The following is a 27,824-nucleotide window of genomic DNA, read 5'->3' as shown; positions in this document are numbered from 1 at the left end:
CCTTGTGGTAAAATGAACAGAGAAGCCCCAAAAGATAAGTCAGACTGTCGAGGATCTGAGGCTGCAGGGCGGGGGTGCTGGCAGGATGCGTCTTGCTGTGCAGTGGTGGCTGGAATAAGGGGCAAGCAAGGCTGAAAGGATCTGAAATGTTCCATAAGGTGTATTCAACGAAAGCACCTCTTTGTACATTTATTCTGGCCATTAATACTCAAAAACAAAGATACAAAAGAATCACCCAGGGCTAAATAAATGCTGGCTCCCTTCTCTACCTCCTCTGTTCTCTGCAGACATCTCTCGTTTCTTATAATTAAAGTCAAATCACATTAGAAGAACAGTACAATCTCGAGCTGTTTACAGGTTACAGAGCCAGAGCTCAGCATAATGACACGACCTATGCAGCTCATCCTCCTGTGACGTGCGCTCTTCGTAACTGACGCATTTGTTGAGTCCTAACAATTTTCCAATAACTGTCACCCTAGGAGCCTATATTAAAGCCACATCGCAGTGGGATCATGCCATGAATGCTTTCCACCTTAGTGGAAATGCCTTCAACCCAATTAGCCTGTGCAATATAATTTTTTCAATGCAAATCACTGGGGCTTAATTAAATTCAGTTGGACACAAATCAATAGAAATCTATTCCAAGTGATTGGCCTCCATGTTCACCAATAGGATTAAATTACAGTGCACCTAATGAAGATTCACCCAATGGCTGACCTGTTTCTAAAATTTATGGCAGGTGACTGTGGTATTAGGTTGCTGGTGACAGTCTAGGAAGTGGTGTACCGACTCCTAGTGGGCTGCTGTCACTCATGGAGTGGGGGAGTACGTTTGAAAAAAATAAATACGAAATATACTCTGTCTATTTAATGAACTGCACTGATGGTTTATCTTCCCAACACCCATAAAAAATAGGTAAGAAAAATTATCTCTGAAGGTGGAGTGATGCTGAATTATGTTGGATGACTTTCCTGTAGAGTCCAATATGCTAGGGCGGAGATGGCCATCTGATGGTGTGCTGATGTGTGTGCTTTTTGTGAACCAATGTCTCTCACCTGTACCAGTGGAAAACATTTGTAACCAGCCTCCCTGCTTCTGCTTTTGTTCTCCAGCTGTCCATTCATCTGTCCATTCAGTCTTTTTTACAATCTAATCATGATAGATAATTTCATGGATTGCAGACAATGTGCCAAAGTGATACAGATGGTCATCAGATCACATTTCGAGAAATGCTGATGTGGAGCAATCGCCCACTCACGGTGAGAAGCCCCTCTGTCATTGCTGTTGGAGTCCAGTAACTCAGTTCCTTTGAGTGACGTCAAGCTCTTATGTTACACCATTGGCATTTCCGACTTTAAATTTTGTGGCATTGACTTTCTGATTGAACTCCAAAATTTCACAAGATGCACTTTCAGTCTAGTATTCTGCTGGTCTGCAGTAAACAGCATTCCTAGCTGGTTTACTTCAAAGACCTACTAGGGACATAACGGGAGTTCGAAATAGAAACAAGGCATCAGGGGTGCAGAGGAACCGATGAACATGTGGTTCTGAAAACCTGCTTGATGTAAGGGTTTGAAAGGTAGGTATTAAGATCATGCTTGTGAAACAGCCTATTTTTCTATTTGAAAAGTTGTGACTCTTGAAAGATCTTCCTCATAGACTCATCTGTTCACTCATTGAAAGGATTCAGGATGCATTGAAACATTAGCTTGATCTAGAGAAGGTAGAAGGGGCTGAAATTAGTTTCCATCTAGCATACATTTGTTATCCTAATTTAGCTACCCAGAGCTATGCAAAGTGTATGGACTTGTCTAAAATTGTCCTGCTGCTTGGAGGCGAATTCCATGTCCTCTCCTACAGATGAAACACCTGCACAGCTTTACATCGCTCCTCTCAGGACAGTTTCCACAGTCCTCGCCACGGTCATCACTCTCCTTAGATTGACACTTAGCAAGTAGTTCCAGACCTGAGGCAGAACGTGACAGAAGGAGGAAGGGGGATAAAGAACAGCCCTCCGCTTGGGACACTGCTTACATTAATCAGATTACCTTCAAACATCACCCCGGGGATTTTAGTTTGGAACAGAGAAGATGACTGGAATGTTAATTACTTTCAAATATTGGCAGGACTTCCATAGAGAAGTAGAGAAAATATTTAACTAGAAGTTAGAAAAAAAGTGTTCAAGTCATAGCTTTGTCTTTATTCTAACAGGTGACCTTGAGAAAGCCACATGATCTGTCTGGATCTCTGTACATTGGAGATACTAGTATTGTATGTTTCTCAGTTTCAGGTGAGGATCAAAATAGATACTTTGTGATTTATAAAGCGAAATGCGCCGCATGTACACAAGTTGATTTTTAAAATGAATATTTTCTTGTTAATTTTGAGACTTCAGACTGATTTGCTGGTTCCTGTTGGTCGGACTTGACTTACCTTTTCGGTAATTCCATGTAAGCGAAATCACATGCCACGTGTTCTTTAATGTTTGGTTTCTGTCATGAGGGATAATTTTGAGATGCATTCATATTGTTTCCTGTAGAAAAGGAAGCATGAAAGATACTATTGACAACAGTCGTTAGGTCAATGTAACACTGAACTTTCCGATATCTGAAGCTGCCCACTCCCTGGCTCGGCCATCTCGCCAGGAAGTGAGCGTCTCACCGTAATAAATGTAATCGAAGAGCCTGGACAAGTTTGTCCAGGTTCGTATATGGTCATTGTCATTTTGTGTTGGTCAAAATTTTACAATATATATTGCCAAATTGGTTGCATACTGGCTTTTCCTTCCATTATGTGATGCATTAAAAAAAAAAACCATGTGGACAACAGATAAGCAGTTAAACTAGGAAATTTGGTTTTCAAAAAAATAAACGGCAAACATTTGGCATAATGAAAAATGCACTAGAAATCAAGGACATATAAACTAAAACAACGATCAGATGCCATTTTTAATCCATCAGATGAAGGATTTAAAAAATACATGAAAAAAAAATTAAAGCAATCACCCTTTGGTGGGGAACAATGTTCAGCAACACGTGAAGATACTAAGACAAACTTCAGAAGTGCTTCTCGAAAACAACGTGGCAGCATTTTTTGAATTCCAAGTGTGCTTGCCTTTTGATTCATGAATTCCTTTTCATAACAGCTACAGCTGACAAACATTCGGACATCTCTCTCTCTCCCTTCACGTCCTCTCCCCTCACTCTCATTGGGAGAAGACAGCCAAGAAAAAAAGAAAGGCTTGAAATGTTTCTCATTTTCTTTCAAGGGGAAAAAAGTAACCCCATGAAAATGACTGTTGCGATGCGCAAGTTGTAATCCACACTTGAAACGAAAGGGCGCCGGATGAAGGTCTCTTCCAGCCGCGTGTGTCACTTCCGTCTGCCTGCGGTGAGCTGAGGAGCGGGTCCCGGGCGGCGCGGGGGCGCCTCCCAGGCCTGCACGGGGCCGCTGCCTCCCTCCGCTCTGTCGCTGGCACGCATGACGCTACCTATTAAACTAATTGTGCTCCTTTGGTATAGTTAATAAGCAATAACCATACTGTTGTCTGAGGGTGCTAAAATTTTAATGCCCTCTTGTTATCTGCCTCACTTGAATACTGAGGAGCATAATGGTCCCACGGAGCCGTAAAGTAGCCAGGACCCTTTTCAGTTTTATTGTTAGTGCCAACTCTAGTCTGCTTTTGGCTGTGGTGTTAAACCACTTCAGATAATTGAGACAGTTACAGGCACCGGGTAAGGAATCGCTGTGACGTGAATGTGAATACAAGGTGATTACATTTACTGGCTTGTGCCTTCGCAATTGGAACGGGGAATTCAGGCTAAGGGATTGTCCTTAGTTCAAGCTTTCCCGGCTGCTTAAAGCTAATACACTACCCAGAAGGCTCCTAAAATTTTGTTCCTGTGTTTTTCAGTCAATAGCTAAGTTTAGGGCACCTACCAGTTAGTCTCCTGTGATCTGGGATGAAACAGGGGTCTAGTTAACTCACTGTCTATGTCCTTACTGAGCGTCGAGTATGTGCTGGGCCCTGCCCTGAGGCCAGAGGACATGGTTTCCACCTTTTTGTGGCTTTCAGACAGAATCAGATTAACTATATTGGAGCTAACATCGAAAGATGTCCAGTGCAACTCTTCATCGAGTGCTAGCGCGGCTGGCACGCCCAACAGCCGCATTGAATAGATTTCCAGCCTCAGATTGGACTTCTCAAGTGCGGGAGAACCTGGTATCGCCACGTCAGTCCACCCTACTCTTTGCACAACTGGGATCACTGAAATATATTTCACGACCTGTGCCATGCTTTATTGCAGCACAGAATTTTCTTCGGGGCATTATGAGAAACATGCCTGTTCTTTCACAGGGAAGTGTTCAGTTATTGCACCAGTGTGACCTCCCACTCGCCAGTCCATTCTTCTCTTTCTTATCCAGCATGATTTCAACTCTCTCCAAGATACTTATTAGCTCTGCTGCAGGGCAAGGTGATGCCTGGAATCTAAACCCTAAAGTGGAATTTACTTGCTGTCCCATCAATAGAGAGAGAGACTTCCCTCTCTCATTCTAGATTAAATATATATATATATATATAATGTTAACCAGTTTCACATTAGAATCAAAGAAAAAAAAATAGATACACATGTGACATGGAAACTTGTCTTGCAAGCGAATTGCCTCAACTGTGCCATGAAAGGATTCACACAGATTTATTTCCACTGATGCTGACAGCAGGGGGAGAGGACTTTGCGGGGGGATGGGCATGGCTCCCCTGCAGAAGCCCGTGCTGCGGGACCTTGGCAGTGGGGATAGAAAGACTACAGAGACATATGTTGGCGGGTAGGAGCCCTTTGAAAATGTCTGATGTCTAGGATACGGGTGAAGAAGCCACTTTGAATTATCCTCAAAGTCAAGTAATGAAAGCGAGTGCGCTGACCCACCTGGGATCCGGCTGGTGTGCTGGTCGGGGGCTGCCCACGGGGAGCAGCGAGAGAGGGAAGAGAGAGGCAGACGCTCCAGACGGTAGGTGGCAGGTCGAATAAGCAAATAACTTACATACGGGGCTTGTCTTGGACCAAATGACGAATAGTTCTCCCCACCGCCCACCGCCCACCCGCCAGCACCCTCGAAGTTTATAGAGAGGCCTTACCAGGGTTCAGTCAAGTGCACTGTCCAAAGGCTCTTAACAACACATTGCTCTCAAGACCATGTCCTTGGAATTGCTTGCTCTGTGGGAGCCAGGAGTCAGGGCAGAGCATCCGTCCTGAGGTCAGGGGAGCAGATGAGGAGCCTGGGACCAGCCAGCTAGCAGTCACTCGCTCTCCGTCACCTCCTCCAGCAGTTATACAAGCCCACTCGTCCCCCAGCGAGACTGTAGCTTGCTGGGATGAGGATGTGTGACAGGCAGTGATGCAAAGAACCGGAACAGATCATGAACAGCCATCGCTCTTTTCTTTCGGCAACATGGGGTTAAGAGTGAGTAATTCTCCCTGGTAAGAATTTGGAATGGTTTCCCTGAAAGTGAAACAGCACCTATAAAAAACAGATAACATTTATCGGGTGCTTGTTTGTTGCTGGAATTGTGCGAAGGGCAGGGTGTGCTGTATCTTACGCCCCGCGCGGAATCCCGTGGATGGGGTTTTTACGATGTCTGGTTTACAGATAAGGAAACCAGGGGTTCAGGGGGGCCGTATAACTTGTCAGGGCCCCATAAATAGCAAAAGGCATAGCATGTGTTAGGCACAGCCGATCAATAACCACTGGTTCACGTGGTTGCCATTAACATTCACTTTACCTGAAATTAGTTTTGACACTGAATTATGGCTCTAGGCTGACTGGGGGGCTTCTGTCAACAGAAAACAAAATTCCTCCAGAGGCTGATAGATCGCTTTATTGTTGATTCTCTGGGTTGAAGGGTGTTTTAGAGCTTTGCTCCTCGGTGTGGCTTGCATATGTGAAGCATCAACATTCCCTGAGAGCTTGTTGGAGTTGCAGACGCTTGGGCCCCACCCCAGACATGCTGAATCGGAGTCTGCCGTCCAAAAAGATCCCCGGTGTTTTGTCTGTATATTAAATGTCAGAAGAGCTGCCATAAAGCACAGGTAAGACGCACAGCCTGCGCTGATGCTGTTAGTGCGAAGGGACAGAAAAAGCAATTGGTGCCTCAGCCTCACAGGCTCGTGTCTTGAGTCATAAGCCAGGTCACCAGCAGACACAGACTTGTAATTTATTTTACAAAAACGAAGTTTATGACGCTACCACTAAAACTACCACTATCAACAACCCCCGCAGCTGACTTCAGTGCCCGGCGGCCGCGCTCCAGCTCACACATCCTCTCTGCCGCCAGGGTTTTCACGGTGGAAGGGCATCGCATAAGAGTATAGCTCTTGTTTCGCTCACTCTTTCCAAAGATACGTAAGGGATGTGACGGGAGTAGAGAGAAGGGGGCATCAAGCACGTCTGTGCAGAGGTGTCACTTGACCTTGACGCTGAAGGGTGGAAGGGGCATTGGTGAAGGTGGCTCCTGCATGCCCGGGGGTCACATCCCCCTGACATCATGAGCTTGTCCACCTCTTCGTCCCTCCCTCCCTTTTCTTCCTTCTTACCTTCGTTTCTTCCTTTCTTTCTAGCTCCTGTCCTTCCTTGTGGCATATTTTATGAAGCCCTATTATGTGCATTTGGTGTTGTCTCAGGCAAGGTTCTGTGGTCGATACTTGTACCTAAAGGAGGTTCGAACTCATAAGCTTTGATTTTACTCAGTCTGCAGCCTGGGAGGGGTGATGGCTAATGAAACATGAGCAAAGCAGCGAAGAGATCATAGTGAACTGTTATGACAGGAAGGACACAAACAACGGGTCACAATAGGGAAGAGTGTAAGATGCCTATTTATACAGGATGGGTGGAGCGAATGATATTTAAAAGAGGAAAGAAGATGAAAGGGGCCAGACATGCGAAGAGGAAGAGGAAGACACCCCAGGGAGAAAGCGCCACGCCAGCGCGCGGTGGGGGTGGCCCCACAGCCTGAAGACAGCGCTGGGGGCTGCGGGTGGCCCGAGGGGGCTGGCGCTGGAAAACCAGGCCCCGCGCGTCAGATGGTGAATTATCTGCTGGAGTGTAAGCACGGAAGCCCCCTGTGTTTTATTCTTTATGCAACAGGAAGCCATTGAAGAACTTTAGGAAAAAACAAACACAGAAAAATGCCTTCAGCCATTTTGTATTTGAAAGCAGCATCCAAGTTTGCCATGCGGTGAACGGAGAGGAGTCAGGAAGGAGGTCAGAGTGAGGTCAGGGCGTCTATCTTTCCACCCGCTCTGAGAACCTGCCTACTTGCCACGTCAAGCAGTCAGCATCCCTCCGGGATTGCACCTCCGCTTTGATATACCCTCCCCTTAGGGTCTTGACCTATGAACTCAATGGCCGGGTTCCCTGATTCAGGAGGCTGGGCCAACCCCCCATCTCCAGCCATGGGAAGGAGTCTTTCTGTGCAAACACTGATGGACCAGAGGACAGCAGAGAGCCGCCCTAATCCTCTAGCCACATGCCCTGCCTGGAACTCCCCGTCACCACTCTCCATCACCACTCTCCACCCTCCAGCACGTACCTTGTTGTCAAATAGAACCTTGTTCCCCGTGACAGCAAAGCCTTACGTCCCCGGCAGCTGCACACCTGCAGGGCTCACCCCGGAATGGATTATACAAACGTCTCCCTGCTGGCTTACTACGTGCCAGGCTCTGGGAGCCCCAAGGGACACTGCCAAGAACACATCAGATTTCTATGTTTAGAAAGCTACCATGTTTGCAAACATAAATTTGACAACACAAAGGCAGAGTTGTGGAAGAAGTGTTCAGCGGTGAAGCCTGGTGGCAGGCGATGCCAGGAGTTTCTGCCACGATTAGGAGTCTGGGTCCTGGGAGAAGGGCAATGTAGTCCCAGTACACTTATTTAATTCCCAAGAGAATGTCTTTTTCTCAGTTTGCATTACTAACCCGAGGTTTTGTGATGCAACGCAATTATGTTTCTATAAGCCACTCCAACTATCATCAGTGAATAATTAAATAATGATATAAATTATTTATTTTGATTTTTCCCCAATTACTTACCTTTATAAGAGTTTTCACGAGCATCAACTCAGCTGAAGCTCCTGTCACCCCAGGATGCACATATGGTAAGTATGACTATACCCATTAGACTGATGGGCTCACTGATGCCAAAGACATTGTGTGGGAAATCACATGAATTGCTTCTTACAGGGATGACAAATAAGTAAATCTTGGGCTGCCACATGCCCCCTTCATCACGTCCCTTCTCCATGTCCCTGGCAGACATCACTAATTCATCATGGCATTTCTCTGCTGAGCTCAGATGCAGCTTCCAAGTTTTATATATAACCCTTCAGGTAAGACCATGACCAATGAAAGAATGGAGTTAGGGTACACGTCAAAATGTGTCCGCTACCTACCTCTGGCCTGTTACACGATTGCTATTGTACGCGTGCTTTATATACACCGTGTCGTTAACAATCAAAGAAACTGATGAGCATGCCCATTGCTCAAGGAACCAATGTCCTTTTCTGAAGAGTAGCAAGAATGAGGTATCATCTCACCCCAAAACTTGTATTGTCAACTATTTTATGGAACACAAATTTAGCTAATGTGGAAAGGCATATTCAACTTTCATTTAAATTCTCACCTGGAATTTGAAAAAAATATTAAGAGAAGATAAAATTATATTGAGTACTAGATATGCCTCTTTCCTGCTTAAATTAATATACTTTCCCAGTTTGCATGATTCTTAGGAACCACATCGGATACTACACAGGCCTGAAGTTTTTCAGATTTGGGGCACATCGGTTCTCCAAGCCGAGGTTCAGCAGATTTCAGACGATGACCAGACATCCATGATTATGCCAGTTTAGCTCGATGAGACATGCTGTCCTGAAACTCACACAGAGCTGTCATCAAGGGAGATGTGACCCCTAGCTTCCCGGAACCATACTGGAGAGATCCCAGTGGAAATCTGCATTTGGTTGATGCAGCCTGGGTTACACGGCGATGCAGCTCCTCTCCTGTCTCAGTCTCCAGGCTTGTGACGTTCCAGGGCGAGAACTAACAGCTGTTGTGCACCGACTGCACGCCAGGCACTGTGCCACCACGCTGGTGCCAAGAGCAGCTGTGGGGCGAGCCATGCCTCAGGGACAAAGGACAGGCTGGTTGAAAAGAGCACATAAGTAGGAAGCTCAGAAAGCGCAGGTTTCTTAGGCCTGAGTCTGCACCCCGTGTAGATGTCCTGCAGTTACCTCTGCTTAAAAATGCAGGCAGACTAAGTTAACAGTCATCCCCAAGCCAGGATTGTTTGCTGAAGCCATGCTTGCTGCCTTTTAGGGAAGAGAGATTTTGTTTTCGTTTCTGTCTTCTAGGTGGCAGGTGGATTGCGAAGTAGTAGCTTTACTTTGTACACGGCGTTAGAAAAAGAATTCGTCACTTTCATTTTCTTCACTGCATCTCTCGGTGTAGGAAGAACAGAGATTCACCTCTACCCCCTCAGTCCAGTGTCTTATCTCGTTTTATCCCTTTGGAAATAGCCCCCACGTTCCTTCGACCCCGCCCAGTCCCCATTGTTCTGTTCCTTCAGAGATAATAGCAATCAGAATCATGTCAGAAAATTCTTCGCTAATTTCTTATGAAAAATGCCCTGTTAGGCTTTCCAATTATCACGCACACATGCTTATTAACATTCATAACTAACGTAACTTTCCATTTCTGTTTATGATTATTGATGATCTTATTACTGACTGCCTTCTTTGCTACTGTATAGCTTTCATGAGAGCAGGGGATATCTGTCTTTGTTCATCTTTGATTCCTAAGCACCTAATAATGTTGGTTTTAAGAACAAACAATTGCTAAAAGCAACATACGATTTTACAGCTAAAGAAATAGATTCAGTACGGTCACACAACATGCTACCTGTCACAGAATTTATAAATGACAGAGACTGATTTAGAACCCATAGTTTGCATGACTTCAAAAGTCCAAGTTTTGACTGCATCCCCCACCCCCACTTATACAATCAAGCTTTCCCTCACTTACAAGGGGGAACATAACATCCATCAGGACTCATGTGCTGGATCAGGAGAGAAAAAGACACGCTGGTGTTTCTCCCGACAGTTGACATCTGAGCCCTTGTTTTTAGCTCATGATCCACAGAGAATGTTTCTCTTTCCGGCTAGATGTGTGAACCTGACATTCCCCAGCAAGGCAGTGAGACTGGAAAGTGGGTCTGATTTATGTCCAGTGGATGCAGAAATAGTGTCCTCCACTCCCAGGCTGCATCCTTACAACATGCCTGCTAACTCTCACATTCGCTCCCCTATGCCTTGTGGTGCTGGAAACACACACTCCTAAAAAATTTTTTTTTATTGAAGTGCAGTCAGTTACAATGTGTCAGTTTCTGGTGTGCAGCACAATGCCCCAGTCATGCATATACATACATGTATTCATTTTCATATTCTTTTCCATTAAAGGTTATTAGAAGATATTGAATATAGTCCCCTGTGCTGTACCAAAGAATTCTAGTTTTTTAAATCTATTTTTATATGTAGTGGCTAACATTTGCAAATCTCAAACTCCCAGATTTATCCCTTCCCCCCCTTTCCTTCTCAAGATGGCAATGGTACTGGATGGAAGGAGATCAGATTCTTTTGTCACCAGTCAGAGCACATCTTCCCCAGCGACTGTCTGAGTGCGACGGGGGAGAGGATTGAGCTGTTAAACTCAGGAAGCAGGTGGTACAGAGTCTGCTCCATCCTAAGCACTTACCAAGCATTAGCAAAAATCAGCCAAACTTCTGCCGCGTCTTAGGTTCCTTATTTGCAAGCCGGGGAAGCACCTAACTATCTCATCCAGTTGTGATGCTTAATCCAATGAGGAGTAAACGTGACGACACTGGTGAAGCCGTGGACAAAGACTGGAGTAAGGTCGTGAATTAAAGACTGGTAGCCACTGTCTGTGTCTTCTTACAGACCCAGCAACACAGCCTGGCATCAAGATCAGTGTTCATTGTCTCCCATTGTGATCCTACGGTGAACACTTTGACAGTTAAATTTATTTCTTCCTGAGGCAATGTGGAGAGAATTAAGATCAATTCAAGGTCAGCATAGTTTTTAAATAGGCAATACTGGATATCACCTGGTGACGGAAAAAGATCGCAGGTGGTTAGACGTCAACAAAGATCTCTCCGTGTCCCTTTGGTCATTTCCCAGAAGATGGAGTAGTGAGTAGCCTGGAGATGGTGTTCTGTTTTCAGAAATGTTCATACTTGCTCTTCACTTCTTTTTCCCAGAGTGAGCAATTAGATAAAATGCTAATAAAGTGCTTAACATTTCAGGCCATAAAAATGAAAGAGGAAACCACATTTGCTGAAGTCGCGGGCATGCCTCAGGGAGCCCCGCCTGCGTTTGTTGGGGCTGCTTACTTTTCACCATAAGCGTTCGAGGGTCTTCAGGAAAGGAAGATAATTATTTCTCATTGACACTGAAACATCTCAAGAAATGCTTTCCAGCAGCCACCCACACCTCTCAGACTTCAGAACTTTCTCCCTCCACTCCCCCAAGGTTTTCTTTACGTGTATTCACCTCCCTGCAGCTCAGCTGGCAAGTATTAATGAGGCTCTCGCTGCTTCACAGTGTGTCTTAGGAAAAGAAGGTGGTTCGAGGCCACACAGAGATCTCCAGTCAACCCCTCTGTGCTCTGACGCTATGGCCCTGGGAGATGAGCTGCAGGAATGTGTTGAGAATCGTGTCCACTGATGTGAAGTTCATGGCAGACTCCCTGGCGTTCACCACGCTCACATCATGAGAACAAATTGCATGAGTGCTTTATATCTTTTACCTGTCGGTGTTCTTATTTCTCAAATTCGCCGGCGAAACTTTCCAAACTTTGCTTTTTTTTTCTGATGCCATGATTTACCTTTCCTCCCTCTTTCTGTTTTCATGTCTCCATTTTCCACCTCCAGCCACCATCGCTTTCAGTCCCCTGTCACTCATCTCCAAAATACTTTCCATCTTTTCGGCTCTTTATAGTTTAAGTGTTTCTTCAAACATAGACTTTTCCTGGAACTCTCCTTCACATTTCTCCGAGATGAATACGCACACACAAGCATATTGATGCAAATGCCTATAAACAAACAGGAACACATCTCTGCATGTGCACATATACATATAAATACACGTGTGCACATGCATGTATACACACATGTAAATATACATACAAATGTACAAATGTAACTCTACTGGAGACCATATTTTGGCATGCTGCTTTATGTGACTGTATAATTCACCTATTCAATATTTACTAAATATCTGTTATATAAAATATTGCAGACAGTATTGGTCAAGATTCTGTTCTCATAAAACCTTGAGTATAGTAGGGGACAGCTATTAAGCAAAGACTTATTGAAATGGTTAATTAGCTAAAATCGTGGTAAGTACTAGCAGTTAGCAATACAGGTTGCCAGTGGAGTATTAAACTAACCCAAACAACCTGGAAATTATATTTAAACTTAGATCTAGAAGGTGTCTAGGAGTCTGTTTCCTCGAGGACGATTTCAAATTTCATGAGGTGTGAAGGGCCCCCAAACAGAGGATCCAACAGAGGAGTTGAAAACAGAAGGCATCAAACTCTGTGTGTGTGTGTGTGTGTGTCCACAGTGTGGGGAGCAAGATGAGGAAGGCAACATGAAAATAGCCTGGAGATACAGAAAAGGGCAAGGCCAGGGAATTCCAGGAGATAACCCAATATTTCAAATTTTGCTCCAAAATAATGGGAAATCCACTGGCAGATTTTTGGAAAGGCCTTTGCCTTCGTGGTATTGGAGACTGCAGTTTGGGAAATGTATTGTGTTGGGGGAAGGGAGTCGGAGTGAGAGGGGAGAAATGAACACAGGTGGTCAGGTGAGACCTTAGCAAAGCCGTTTCCTTGGAAACACCTAAGTTCGATTTGAAGAGTAAGTAAGACTCAGCAGGTCTTGGTTATTAACATAATACAAAGGCAAAGGGAAGGGTAGGTCGGTAAAGATGACCTCTGGGTTTCTGGCATTAGAAATTTGCTACCATGGGATGGAAGCAACACATGGTTGAGGTGGTACCATTTACTGAGACGAGGAACTTGAGACAAATGAGAGGCTGGGAGAAAGCAGGCAGATACGGTTTCATCACACTGAGTTTGAGGGCTTGAGGTCCTATTGCAGTCCCTATATGATGAGTACAGTTACAGAGAACTGTAGCTCAGACAGCAATTTTGAATTTCAACGAACAAAAAACAGCTGGAAAAATGAAAGAAGAACGAAAAGTCACCCCAGCAATCTGTGGTAGACATTCTTAATGCCTCTAATATTTCTCATCTGCGTGGAAGACTATCTTCCCACCCTCTGTCATCGCAGTGGTTCCGTGTGGCTAGTTCCTGGCACTTGGTTGCATCAAAAAGTGATGGTGCATGTCCAGCTGAAACACGTAAGGGCTGGTGCTTGCTTTTCCATGCTCCTTTCTCTTGCCCCAGCAATCACAGAAGTATCCTTGGGACGGAAGCAGCCTCTCTTGCAGAGTCACCACCTGCAGAAAACTCGTCTGTGAGTTGACTGGACCTGCAGCAGATATTGGGGACACGAGAAATAGGTTTTTGTTGTTTCGGTCCATCAGGATTTGGTGTTATGTGTTGTTAATGCTACCCAGCAGCCTCTCCTGACTCACATGACACCTTTGCAACAACTGGAGGTTGGCCTTCAGACATCAGGAACTTCAAAAAAAAAAGAAAAGAAAAGAAAAAAGAGGATACTTATGAACTCATCTACAATAGAAACAGTCTCGCAGACACAGCAAACGATCTTATGGTTACTGGGGAAGGAGGGTGGGAAGGGCTAAATTTGGGAGTTTGAGATTTGCAAATGTTAACCACTATACATAAAAGTAGATAAAAGACAGATTTCTTCTGTACAGCACAGGGAACCATATTCAATATCTTGTAATAACCGTTAATGAAAAAGAATATGAAAACGAATATATGTATACATATGCATGACTGGGACACTGTGCTGCACACCAGAAACTGACACATTGTAGCTGACCACACTGCAATGAAAAAAACAAAAGCACTGGCCCCCCTGCACTGTTAAGGGAAGGCTGCGGGCCGACACGGGGCCTGTCTAGCAGAAACCAGCGGAATAGCAGGGGCTTCAAACGTGAGCAGGAGAGAGGAATGCACGTAGCTGGTTTGCGAGGTCGAAAATACACTGAGCGCAGATGAGATACCCTCTCGGGATTCCCAGAGCTTGTCTGTTTTCCCCAGAGGGAGTTGCTAAGTAGGATTATAATGTTTAGAAACTGTTCTTATGCAACCAGGTATTTGAAGTGGCAGGATCCTTCAGGAAATGGATCTGGTCGCCAGCAGCAGGGAGAATAACTTCTGAGTAAGAGAATGACTTCAAAGGAAAGGAGGCGCCCTGGAAGCACCTTAGGTGGGGAATTAGCAGGGAGCTGTATATAGATTTGAATACTACGATTTAAATTATGTTTTTAGAGCACACTTCACATTTTTTAATTTTTTTTTTTTTTTGGTTTCTTTTGACCCAGTTGTACGTGCATCGTGATACTTAACATTCTGGGATTTTGCACTGAATTTCTTTTTATGCTCATGAGTTGGTGGACTCCACGCAGAGCATGATGACCTCTATGATGACCGAGTAAGGCCTTTCCTTTAAAAACTGAGAGACACTGAGCCCCCAGTAAATGGCCTCCCCTTCCTTTCTCCCAAACCCTCTTCAGTTCTCTTTCTTACAAAGGAATGTCACTGGCTGCTGGCATCCTGTCCACCAGTGTTTTATATGCCGTGCTGCCAGGGGAGTCACACCTGGATTTCAGAGGCAGCACAGAACGCTTCCAGCCAAACATCTACGTTGTGTTCTAGGAACTAAGTCCTCTCTGAAGTTCCTCTTTCTTGTTTGGTGACCAGGACTCTACGGAGAACTTAAAAGTTCCGTTGGTCATCTCTCTATGAGCTCCGACAGAAATGAACCTTAGGAGATCCTACCCCACCCCACCCCCGAGCACATTTCCCGGCATCTTTAGATGGTGTCCTAGTTCTCCGACCTTCCTAGGTCATTCTCGGGCTAAAGTTTTGTTAGTTAAGTATCCTTTCCTTCTGTGTTCTTCCCCACCCCCTCCCTCCCTCTGTGTCTTCCTTCTGCCCCTCTTCCTTCCGTCCACACACATTTTTCTGAGTGGCTCTCATCTGTCTGTCACTATTATAGACAGTAGACACTTGGCAGTAAACACGTGAATTAATTGTTATCATGTTCATCTATTCTAGTGAGAGAACCAGAGATACACCCACAAGGGCACCAAAGTCAGTTGGTCGTGAAAGTTTCCTTTTGAGGAGGTGACATTGAGCCGGAACTTGGGTATGGAGAAGGGTGGAGCCAAGCAAAGATCTGAAAGGAAAAATCAAATTTATCTTTCTTTACAGAAGAAAAGAGGAAAGTGGAAGAATTCTTTGCCAATTCAATTTCACCGTCTAAAAAAATACCTCCTCTGACCAATGCCAGGTTTAGGAGCCAAGGAATAAGAAGGAGTAACAATAAGAAAGTGTTCTTGACGTGGCAAAGGGCTGCTCTTTCTGTGGTTGTCACAGCAAAGGAAGAGGTTGAATGAGGGGCCAGTGGTCCCTAAGAATTATTCATTCACGGAAAGGAGCCGAGTTATCTGTCCACATGCTTACCCAGCCGCAATGTAACCAATTCTAATCGCGGTATTTAGTTGTAAACTCATCCACATGGGGACGACCTGGAACATTTGATGATTCCAGTGAGAGCTAATATAATTTGTCCCAAAATGCATTCAGTGAAAAAATAGTCTTTTGAAAGCGTAACGTTGGTTATTTTATATTTTCTGTGTTCTACTTTAATCAATTTTCCATTTTTCCCCCTTTATGAAAAATATTTTAGAACTACAGGCACATATTTACATAACACAGGAAAAGAAACCTTGAAAAACAACCACAATGAAAAATCTTAACAGAAATTCAGTAAGGTTAACATTTCCTATGGAAAGCGTTTGGTGGAAGTTGTAAAAACAAGTTAAACTAGAAAGGAACGCATGCATACAGGTACCCTTGAGCACAAGAAAAGGGTACAGGGGTTCGCAAAGTTTAATGTACTTCATGGAGAAATTTGGATATAGGGAACCTGGGTGAAAATGAGACACAGTCCAAAGGGAGAAAGCCTCTTTATCAGAATCCAGTGTTGGAATATGCCGTGGGGCTAATGAAGGAGGAGTCACAGTAGAACTGAAAGTAGCAACAAAGGTAAAAGTAATCATAATAAAAAATAATAATAGTGACTCAGTGGTGTATTCACATGTTAACATGGTTCAACAAATATTTAATAGGCGAATACTAAGTTCTGGAGTCTCTCTCTCTCTCTCTCTCTCTATATATATATATATATATTTCTTTTTAAATTTAAAACTCATTTAATCTTTCTGGTGATCCAAAAGAATTAGCACATTATCACCACCACTTAAAGATGAAGAAGCTGAATTAAGGGGAAGTTAATTGATGGAAAAGGAATTAGTCTTATCCTGAGAACAAAGGCCAGTAACTATGAAAGAGAAAAGGCATTCAACAGATGGGAAGTCTCTTGTGCAAGCATTTCAGAAGGAAACACAGGATGACATCTACAAAGTGTGTGGCCCCAAGAGTCCAAAGAAATGGAACACTCACCGTGGTCCAGAAAATTCAGAGCAGCTTTATGGAGGAGATGGAATTCAGGACTGATCTCAAAGGATAGAGTGGGGTCTATTTATAGAGGGGAGGGGAGGCCGTGGTACCCGCAGTAACCCGTGGGTGCAGGCATGCACACGACACTCCAGGGATCTTGTCATGACTCAGACCCAACAGAGAGCGTGTCTAGGAGAAGAGGTACGCTAGGTCATGACAGCCCAGTGACCGATGAGCAAGATTTCTGTGCCCACTTAGGTCTCAGACATGTTCTGAGTATAACAGGGCGGGGTAAGCACACTGGCCACCATACACAGTACAAGTTGTGTGTGTGTGTTTGTATATAATCATATCTTTATCCTTTATAATTTACACATATATGCAGATGTATGTATATATTAAAACAATGTATAATGTACATAAAATGTATAATAGATATGACTTAAATATATTTTATGCATGAAACTATTTTCCACTGAAATTGTATATATGTGAATATATGGAAATCTATATATTCATATCCTTAGATGTTGATATAGGTATGGTTAGGGGGTCCTACTCATCCTGGTAGAATTAAGAGGACTGAAACTGCTAGAGAAAAGGGTTTTGGAGGAAAACCAAGCTGTCCCCTGGAGTTTCTTACTTGGGGAAGAGTCTCCCTTGTGACACAGGAGGTCACGTCTGCTCCTGGAGTAAATGATCATGCTGTTTCTTTCGGCGTGTTTATGTATTTTTTAATCTTCCTACAATGAAAGTTGTTCTTGACGGAATGAATAGGGGAAGATGTTTTTGCAAGAACTATGTTGTATGATGTCACGCAACTCACAAAGAGTTTCAGGACCCGCTCATTCATTTACCATGTACAACATCCACACCATGTGTCCGAGAGCGGAGTCAGCCTTGCTGCGGAGTTGGCGAGCTCCTGGGGGCACAGAGTGGGTGGGAACGGGGCTGAAAAGACAACCCTGTACCCAGCGCCTGCAGAGGAGTCTGGTCCTGCCCCCGCCAGTCCTTCCCAGTGAACAGCGGCCAGATCTGCCGGCCCGGCCAATCAGTGAGGGGTGGGGTAGGTTTCCCTCCCTGGGTGACTCCACAGCTGCCCTTGCTGTGACAATCTGATAACCTTCTCCCTCTTCAAGTGCAGAGGAGCAGGGACACGCAGCATCAGATAGGAGGAAATGGGTCCTGACAAGGCATTTTCAGGTTTTCAAAAGGCAGGTCTTCACTCCAGCCTGATGCTCCATCAGGGTTTATAATCTTCCCATTATGAGAAAATCAAAAGAGGTCATTTGGTGAGGTTTTATCTTCCTCTTCTTCTGAGGAGCCCTTATGAAACATTTATGAGTTTTCCGACAGTATCAAACCAAGCTTTCTCTGCAGTTCTGTCTTCCCAAGCTGCGCCCTTCCGAGGTGCAGCTCCTTCCACGAGACCGGCGTGCTCTCAGTGCTGTCTGTGGAGGTTAACTCGTTAATGGCAATGGTTTTCCTTTCTGCAAGTCTCCGGCGAAGATGACTCCCCACCTTCTGAAATAACTGGGCTAAATTAGTCAAATGGAATGGCTTCATTTTGGATAGTAATTTTCTTTTGGCAATTACCTGTTTTGAAATTAACCTGAAATCTGAACAAGCATGTAAACACTGGCGTAGAAACTGAGTTGTAAATTAAATTATTTCTTATTCCTTGCATGCTCTAAGCCAGATTCAACTCTTCTTGATCACACCTTCTTCATTAAAAGCTGATGGATCTGTGTTGTAATAAGGAAATAAAATAGTAGCAAGTGTTTTATAAATATTTAAAAGCTGCTTAAGAATGGAAAAGTTATCAATATTAGTGACTTAATTGTCCAAACATTTATTATTGATCACCCAGCAGGCCCCTTGCATCTGCAATGCTGCAGTTCCAAAGATGAATATGATGACAGAGAAGATCTCAGATAGGAAACATAGGAATAGTGTGTTAAATATTTTAAAAGTCAGAGGTATAAAGGTCAATAGAAAACTGTTAACAGACTGGTGTAAGAGGGAAGAAAAATAATCCAAAAACTAATTGAGCATCTACTCTGCGCCAGGAAATTAAAAAATTATTTCATTCATTTCATGTAATCATTCGGTCCAGTGGGTCTTTGTTATTTCCATTTTACAGATGAAAAAAGCTGATGCTTAGCAAGATTAAACAACCTGCCTGGAAATGTCACAACTCATAGGTGTGTGAACAGAATTTAAATAATTTATAAATAGCTCCAAACCTATTCTTTCCCCCACCACACTGGACCTCTTGGTTGTGTTTATCTGTTCTATATATGACATCATTGACAAAATGCCTCTCTCTGTCTCTCTCTCTGCACACACACACACACCAGAGCCTCCATTAGTATTAGTAAAATATGGGTAAAACATCTTACTAAAGAATTACAAACTAAAAATGAAAACAAATTATGCTCAGTTCAGCTTGTATCCATCTCCAGGATCAAATGGAGAATCTATCAAGTGAAAACCAATTGAATGGATTTTAACACACTAAAATGGTTTTCTCGAAAATTCACTTAATGACTTTTAGTTGCAAAATGCTTTGCTTTTTAATTTACAGTTTTGTGTGGGTGTTTTTTCTTATTCTCTTTTTAATTGTTCGGAACTCATATTAAAGCCTGGGCTTTACAGGGAGCTTTGGAAGGTTTTATGCTTCTTGTTTCTTTAAGAGGAGCGATGTATAAAATTGAACCTGTTGGAGTTCTGAACAGCGTGCTAAGTTGCTACTGTAAGCAACTGTGAAGACGTGATGCAAGCATTGTGAGGAGACATGATAGCAATTTAACAGTGCTAAGTTTAAAATACTAAATGAATCTTAAATAAATGAACCCTATTGTAGCAGGTTGACTTTTCCAGAGAACACTCTGGAAAATGTCTCTCCTACAGGCTCTTTTACAAAATTATCACTGTTCATCCATATGTTACGGCTGTATCCCCTACTTTTAAACCTGGGTGGACACTTGCGATTAATTTGGCCAAAACAGTATGTCAAAAGGGACCTTACAGAACATCCAAAGCTAGGTCGAAATATGCCACTTACTTGTCCGTACGTTTAGGACTGTTGTCTTAAAACCCAGCCTCCATGCTGTAAGAAGCCCTTTGAGGGATCTGCTTGGAGGGGAAACAATGCCTCAAGCCACATTCTCAGCTGGGCGCCCAGGAAATGGCCAGCACCGGTTTGCTCAGTTGTGCGTGCGCCATCTTGAAAATGGAGCCTTCATCCTCCAGCAATGCTGGAATTGATGCTTTGTGGAGCAAGATGAGTTTGTCCCACCAAAACCTGCCTGAATTGCAGGCACCCTAAATAGATGTTGGTGTTTTAAGCCACCAATTCTTGAGGTGGTTAGTTACATAACAACAGATGACTGAGTTGCTTCTTAAAAGAAGTGCTTTATTGATATAACTGAAATGTGATCAATTTTGTCATGTTCACTGTTGACTGATTATATGTATATGCGTCAGAAACGGAGGTGTCGAGGCAAGGATTAGGCTTATTTCAGGTGAAACCCCGGGTTTTGACTCTGTGTCCAGTAAGTAAGTGTGCTCAGAGGGCAGCATAAATGATGTACCGGGAAATTTGCATTCTGGGAAAGGTGATCAGTTCTTAAGGAATAAAGAGTTCTGCTGTCTGCTAGACTTAGGAAAGACTTAGGGGAATGGCAACCCATGTAATCTAAATTAATCTAGGAGAAGTCCTACCAGGCAGGACTGAAACTGAAACTTAATTTTGTTAATTATTTAGACAAATGTCTTTGATCAACAAATTGTGATTCTCTCACACACTTTTAGAGCCATTTTTTGATGTTAATGAACAAAAACAGCACATATTTAAATTGTGTAATTCAGTAAGTTTTATTATTTGTATACAGCTACGAGGCCATCACCACAATTAAGATAGGGAACATGCCTGTCACCCCTCAAATTTTCCCCATGCCCTTCTATAATTCTTCTTTCCCGGCTCTTGCCCAGCCCCTTTCCCCCTGCAATCACTGATCTGCTTCTGAGACTATTGTGAAAAAATGTCACCGACGGATATCACAAACTTCTGGGTTTGATGCATTGAGACAAGCTATCCATATGATATTACTGTCAAATATACTGAACTGAATATAATCATAAGGTCACATTCAAAAAAATCCAGGGTGTGGGAAATTCTTACATGCCACATTTGCTTTTTTAGCTAATGAAATTAAAATAGTCAATACGGAAAAGGGAGTCATAGTTCATGATGTGCAGAGAGCAGTAAGAGAACATCTCAGACAGTGAGAACGTCCCGAGTGAAGGGTCAAATGTGCTTATATGCTTAACCAAGTGCTCCTCAAGAGAAGCAATGAAGGACAATGAAAAATACAGAAATTTGAAAATTATCTCTTTGTGTCTATAAATTACTCATATGGTATCGATGAGTTCCCATCAAACTTCCACCCACATCAGCTTTTACCATAAATCCAGGTTGCCTCGCATCCAGTCTACTTACATCAGGGATGCACTTGCTCTGCTGAAATGCTGGGGGCAGGGAGGATGAAACCCAGAAGCATCAGTTACCATGGCCAACGGCAAGCAGGCGTGGATATTGAGCAAATGGAAAAGCTTCTTCCGACAGCTGCCTTTCCCAGAGTCTTCAATTATATCTGAGATCTCGCTGTTAAAACTGGCGTTTGAGCAATAACAAGTCTTTCCAATTCTTTCTTTGGGATTGGAGATTCATGAATTATGCATGTCTATGCAGATTTTTCACCTGTGACAGGTGTAGTATGGGCAATTTCCCTAACATATTAAGAAAACCAGCCATAACACCAGTAAGGGATATAAATGAGATGTTCCTGTCAGTTTATTTAACTATTTCACATCACCACGTGGTAGGAGAATGCCACAGCGTGAAACACAATTATTGGCGAGAATCCTACAAATAGCAGCCCGTGGTGATGGGGTTCTTGGAGAAAAGATGGACAGGTTGTAGCTTGTTTACTGCTTCATTTATTTATTTTTCCCCTCGGAACCATACCACCTGAGTCACGGCACATCCCAGCTGAAAACCCAGGTGGCAGGCTCTGCAGAGCGTTTCCCTGAAAGATGAGACAGATGTCAGAAGGGGAGAAAAAATTACCAGTAACCCATACCCCTTCCCTCTTCCTGGATGCAGCTGCGAGTGGAAATGCTTTACTCCCAGGGCTCTGGGGCGCATAATTCCTTGCTCTGAGGCCCCCTTTTCTCTGTAATCGCTTTAACTGGCAAAGTCCTGCATGAATTGTATCTAAGGAGATCAGGTGCCCCCATGTCAACCATGCATGCTAGAGGTTAAGAAAATATTTTTGTAGTGCATGATTCGTAGTTCAGTGAGAGGAATCTGGGTGGGGAAACTCGAGGCTCCAGGTCTTGCCCTGACTCTGAAATTGATGAGCGGAACCCCGCCTCAGGGAAGTCAGGTGACTCCTCCAGCCCTACTTGTCTTAACTGGGTGTAAAGCAGCAGGACTCCCTGGGCAAGTCCCATGACCTCTCCCAGGAGCAGCTCCCCACGATTGTTTCCGGAAGAGAACTGGCGTCTCCAGGGAGAGGTGAGTTGCAGGGAAGATGCGTGTACGGTTCAGCTCCAGATGAGAGCGTGAAACAGAACACCTGTGTACCAGGTGCCACTCCAATGCTTTCGGAATATGAACTCACAAATCCTCTCAACTCGATAAAAGCACGAAAGACTCAGAGAGAAACAAAGAGAAGCAATTTGCCTGAAGGTTTGAGGCCAATAAGTGGCAAAGCCAAGATATCTTCCCAGAGCAGACAGGGCTGACTCCAAAACAAACAAACAGAAAAGCATCTGGAGGCTTTGAGCAGTATCCCTACTTCCCAGAATTGGATGAAAGGCATTGACCAGGTCAGAGGACGCCGCTGGACTCTGCCTTATCCTATGAGAGCACTGCTTTAAGTGGACTAAGTCTTGGTGAGCTGTTTCAGATGCTGGGGAGAGGCTGGGCCACAGACACCTCTTGTTTCAGCTCAGCATCTCTATGGATGGATTACAAGAAGTCTGGAGCCCACTGTCTTACACTCCCCTGACAGGACGTCCCTGCACAGAGAGGCCGAGCAAATGCCACTAAGAACACAGATGCCAGCCAGGCCCAGCTCCCAGCTCTTCCCTTTCAGGGATGTGAATGTGCACGTCAGTTAACTGCCCTCTAACTCAGCTTCTGCAGCTTCAAGTGGGGGTAATGACGTGCCAACCCTCTTGGATCACTGCAAAGATTACATGATTTGTAGAAAGAAAGAAATATACATATGTGTGTGTGTGTATACTTCTTACAGAAGTATCTGTGGGCAGCTTGTATGTCTTCCCTGTGCCTTCTACTTTTCCAAGCTAAATATCCCCGAGTCTGTCATCTGCCGCTGTTTCTGGATTGTCCAGTAGGCTGGCTGATCTCCTCTGGACATGGTCGAGATGGCCAGTGGCTCCTCTAAAGCACGGCAGCCAGAACTGAGCAGTCCATCAGGTGAGCATGTATGCATCCATCCCCTTTTTCTCTGCTAGCTGCCCCATGTGATGGAGCGATGCAGAAACCTTACTGCCTTTACAGATGAGAATAAGGTGTTGGGTCTTTGGCTGAGAGAATAAAGGGTTAGAAAAAGTGGCATTACCACTTTGACCTCTGAGAAAGAAAACCAATGGCTTCACTTTCCCTCAGCCACTTCCTTCCATGATCAAAGAGTAGAAATCTTGTCTGCCATCAAAATCGAGTTTCGGGGTTATCCACTCTGAGAGAGGTTTCAAGAGGAAGAAAAATATTTTGAAGTTAGTTTTCCATAGGGCTCCCTTGCACGGGAGTTCTCTTTTCTGAGTGAAGTTGCTTTTTCTCTCTTCCGTCGTGCAGGGGGCAGTCAGGAGGACCTGGGACTCTGGCTTGGGAAGAGGCAATGTCTGCCTTACTTGTTAAGCACCAAGCACGAAGTAGGGCAAGTCCTAGGAGAAGGAGGCTTGCCAATGAGGACGCTAGCCTTACGCTCGCTGGATGGACTAACGTGTGCTTCAGTCTAGCTCAGAGGGGCGGGGTGCTACTGAGGTGGGGCCCAAACCCAAGCCAGTACTGCAGCGGGTCGTGCTAAATTTGCCCTGTGTGTGTAAAATCCGGGAGCCTGGGTCGGGGAGACAGCTGATGGGGGATATGACTCCTTTACGTGGGGGCTGTGACTGAATAAGGTAGATGCCGTCAGCAGTTCCAGAATGGGAGACTGAGTTGATGGTGACATAATTAACAAGTCAAGAGACTGAATGAATATTTAGGTGACAAAAAATCATTTTTGAAGCTCCTGAGTCTGGGGTTTCTAATGGTCACCTCAGCCATCCCAGGTTGTCAGATAAAAACAGGTACCCGGTGTGAAATATTTGAATTTCAGATCTACTCATCTGTCCTTCTGTCTATATTCTATTTTTTATTTGGTTAATCTGGTAACCTTAATCTCAGTGGCAGTCCTCAAAAGTATTAGATATTGTGCATTTGGGCTCCAAAGAATTGTTAAGCATTAAGTAATTTTTTTTTCCTATGAAATGAGGGAAATACACCTTAAGGTACATTAACATGTAAAGCTTTGGCCACTATTGAGATATCTAGGGGAGAGAGAGAGAGAGAAACTGTTTTTTCTGGCTTTGTTTGAGTTCTCAAAAGCAATTCCTGAGTCAGGGATTTGAAACAAGTGATTTATTTGGAAGGCAATCCTACAAACACAGACAGGGGAGTGGGGAAGTGACACCAGGTGGAGGGAAAGTCAGCAGAGGGGCTGGAATAATAAGGCCTCTGGTGTGGGCTGGCGCCAGGCCTGGGGAAGCTTCGAGAGACGGTGTAAGAGATGCGTCAAAATCACCCCATGTTTTATGGGACGGGGACTGTCCCAGGAGCTGTCTTCTCCAGAAATACCAGATTGCCCGGCACAGGGTGAGAGAAACCCTCCGTGGAAGGTGATAGATGTCTACACCAGGGCATCATCAGAGGGAAGGGGGTGACATTTGCTGAAGGGGATGACATCAGTCATTAAGAGCAGCTGCCAAAATGTGCGTATCCATCAGTATGGAGAAATACAGCTGGATTCTGCTGTACATTTTATATGCCGTCTATAGACACATTTTTAGACCATATCTAAATGAACTCAAATTGCTAGCAATCTTCGCTTGTCCTGTTGCTATGTGCAGTCTGACCACAACTAACTGCGTGAGAAGCCCTATGCTTGTAAGCCTCCAATCCCGCTTTGGGCCGTCCTCCCAGCGGTCAGTCTCATGAGCAGCAGAGGCAAAGGGTGGCGGTGCCCTACAGCACTTCTGCACCCCAAGAACCACTCACTCCCCCTCCCCTTTCCTCTTCAGTTCTACTGCTGTCTCTCTGTTCAAACACCCAGGAGTCCTGTCGCTCAATCCAATTGCCCCTGGGTCTCATCCAATAACTTTGTTGTGAGGAAACCACACTGTGGGGAAAGTGGCTAAAATGAGATCATGTGAAAAATCAAAAAGGGCCTATTTTAAAATTCTAATAGGAAATTTTTAAAAAGGAATACTAGTGATCTATCAAGAAATGGATATGCTGTAAGCCCCTTGGGTTAATTTCCACCAGCAAATGTTTTGTGGGTTTAAAACCTGCATCACTGCAATTCAGCTCCCAGAGAAATTCTGTGGTTGACTCTGTCTATGGAAGGGGCCGGGTCTTAGCCCGAAGGCGGCTGTGAAGTCCCACAGCGTCTGCGACGAGTTACCTTTCACAGATCCATGTGGGGCTCCACTGGGTCACAAACGCTGTAATTAGAGCTACCAAGAGAGTGGAGTAGAGGTGGTGTTTTTAATTTGAAAGGGAAACTTTTATTCTCTTTAAGAAACTACAAACTGTACACCACCCCATAAAACTGATTCCTTCTTCTAAACTTCTTTGCTTTTTATTTCTGTCTCTGACCATCAGGGACTTTGTGCTGTTTTCAGGCTGGAAGGGGCTACCGCCGTGCCTGGCGTGTCCTGGCGAGTAACATAAGCTCACAGAGCCGGGCCCGAGCTGGGAGAACATGCCGTGCCTGAGCAGCGCCTATGACCCGCGCAGACAGAGGCGCTTCCGGTGGCCCGCGTGGGCCTGTGTGTAAGTCAGGAAGGTGCCTCCTAGTGCTTGGTTCTGAGATCCTCATGAGGAAATGTGTGCTGACACCGAGCCTTGGCTTTTCTAGCTTGAAGAAGGCTTCCCTGGGGACTTGGCCCAATTCTTACCCTCTGTGTCTTGTAGTTTAGGGTTGCCAGAGTCAGCAAATGCAAATCCAGGATGCTTCCAAAACTGGAGTTTCAGATGAGTACGGATACGCACACTATGTACGTACGTGTATATGTATACACACCACACACAGTGTGCACATACATGTATATTGTGTATGCATACACATGAGTATGGAGATTTTTTTTAAGTGCAAGTATGCACCATGAAACATTTGGGATATTTTAAAAATGCTGATTATCTACAATTCCAGTTCTTCTGGGGTTGGATATTTCATCTCACAGCCAAGACCCCGCTTGCCTTGGCAGGGTAATCTGCTCAGGCCCCGGAGTTCTCGGATGAAAACAGAACACAAGTGAACGCAGAGTGCGCGTTCTTGAGGGTCGCAGTCCTTCTGGCCTCCCACGCTCGGGAGGCCCGGCCCCTGCGCCCACCACTGGGCTGACCTCGCTCCAGGGCATTCTGAGACATGAGGAGGCCCTGAGGAAAAGCTGGTCCACCGCCCCTCCCTGACCCCTCACTCATGCCCTCACTCAGGCATCACAGTCTCAGAGCACGGGGCCTTCCGCTCCCTAAAGCCCGGCCCCTCACGCATTTGAAGGGACATTGCAAGGGCTGAGTGCACGTCCCCCAGTTCTCTTAATAGCAAAACCCTCTGTCATAGCACAGCATTAATTCTATCACTTTCATTCTGTTACCAAGGGCTCCTTAATACACTGCACGCCCCTCTTTGGCTGAGGTCACTCTCTGAGCTCTGAGCGCTGTGTCCGTGGGCTCTTTCATTGCCTCCCCTTCTGTGGTAACTTTTTACTGCTCCCCTTTGCTCCGACTTTGTTAAGCAGGGAAATCTTAATTATCATCATCGTGTTCAGAGATCATTGTCCTTGCCAGAAAGACTAAAAAATAATCACTTGTCCACGGCCCCCTCGGATGTCAGGACTTTATATTGTAGGATATTATCTGAAATTATTACCAGAAATCACTGCGCATGGGAGACTGCATCTGGGGACCCATGTAATTGTCAGCCAGTAAATTATCCAGATCAAAGATGGGATCATAAAAACGGGGCTGTTCTCCTCATTCACTCTGTGTTTTGCAGAACAAAAGGGAAGTGTAAACAGAAGACAAACTAGTTATTCTGGAACACCAGCAGGCACAAGGTGGTAGAGAGATCCGTGGTGAGGGGAACCCTGTTACTGAATCCTGTGAGAAAGCTGGATACCGGGGGTTCGGAATAGTCAGCCAGGTATGGGCTGTGTGGGCCAGCTGGGCACTGAAAGGATTTTGGAATTTAGTTCAAGTGCAAACACGTTTATTTACCCCCTGGAGGGATTTAAGAGGGGACCGGTGTGAAAGGATCTGCATTTAAAACTGCAATTTAGGCCGCTACACACAGAACTGATTGTAAGGGAGTTAAAGCGGGTGTGCAGGGAGAAGCAGGCGGAGTATTTCAGCAGTACATGTCAGAGATGGTGATGGCTCGGAGTAGGGGAGGTGACAGCACAGCAGGGTGGACAGATGTAAGGTGGATTTTGGAAATAGAATCAGCAGATTGAAGTCAAAATTGCATGTAGGTTACAAAAAAAGGTGGGGGTTAAGAACGATTTCCAGTTTTATAGCTTGATCACATGAGTTAGAGTGGATATAAGACAGGAAGGGCAGGTATAAAGTGAAGATGAGGTTTGAAGCCATGATTAAGAGATCAGTTTGGGGCTGGTTAAGGGTAAGATTCTGGCGAGATGGATCCAGGCAGTGACACCTGTGGACACTTGGAAATCATAGTTTGAAAGTCAGTGAGAGGTTTAGGTAGGATAGATAAA

The 27,824-nt window shown here is 44.6% G+C and overlaps 2 long non-coding RNA genes across 3 annotated transcripts in view; both read right to left on the bottom strand.

Moving 5' to 3' along the window:
- Positions 1-852: 852 nt before the first annotated feature.
- LOC140689177 (uncharacterized) lies at positions 853-6,756 on the bottom strand. 2 transcript variants are annotated; one of them, XR_012064063.1, is made up of 4 exons: positions 6,594-6,756; positions 5,138-5,520; positions 2,434-2,533; positions 853-1,714 (listed from the first exon to the last, which is right to left on the bottom strand). It is a non-coding gene; the product is annotated as an uncharacterized lncRNA (long non-coding RNA). The 2 variants fall into 2 exon arrangements; XR_012064064.1 differs by lacking the exons at positions 853-1,714; positions 2,434-2,533; positions 5,138-5,520 and adding an exon at positions 5,861-6,114.
- Positions 6,757-13,116: 6,360 nt separating this feature from the next.
- Positions 13,117-27,824, bottom strand: part of LOC140689176 (uncharacterized) — a 93,881-nt gene continuing 79,173 nt past the window's right edge. Inside the window, exons 2-3 of the long non-coding RNA XR_012064062.1 lie at positions 13,730-13,775; positions 13,117-13,623 (exon numbers count right to left, since the gene is read on the bottom strand). This is a non-coding gene — a long non-coding RNA (uncharacterized lncRNA). The remainder of the gene's footprint in view (positions 13,624-13,729; positions 13,776-27,824) is intronic.

This window comes from Vicugna pacos, chromosome 25 (genome assembly GCF_048564905.1).
Source record: "Vicugna pacos chromosome 25, VicPac4, whole genome shotgun sequence".
NCBI lineage: Eukaryota > Metazoa > Chordata > Mammalia > Artiodactyla > Camelidae > Vicugna > Vicugna pacos.
The sequence above is the reverse complement of the archived record's forward strand: the minus strand, read 5'-3'. Positions and strand labels throughout refer to the sequence as shown.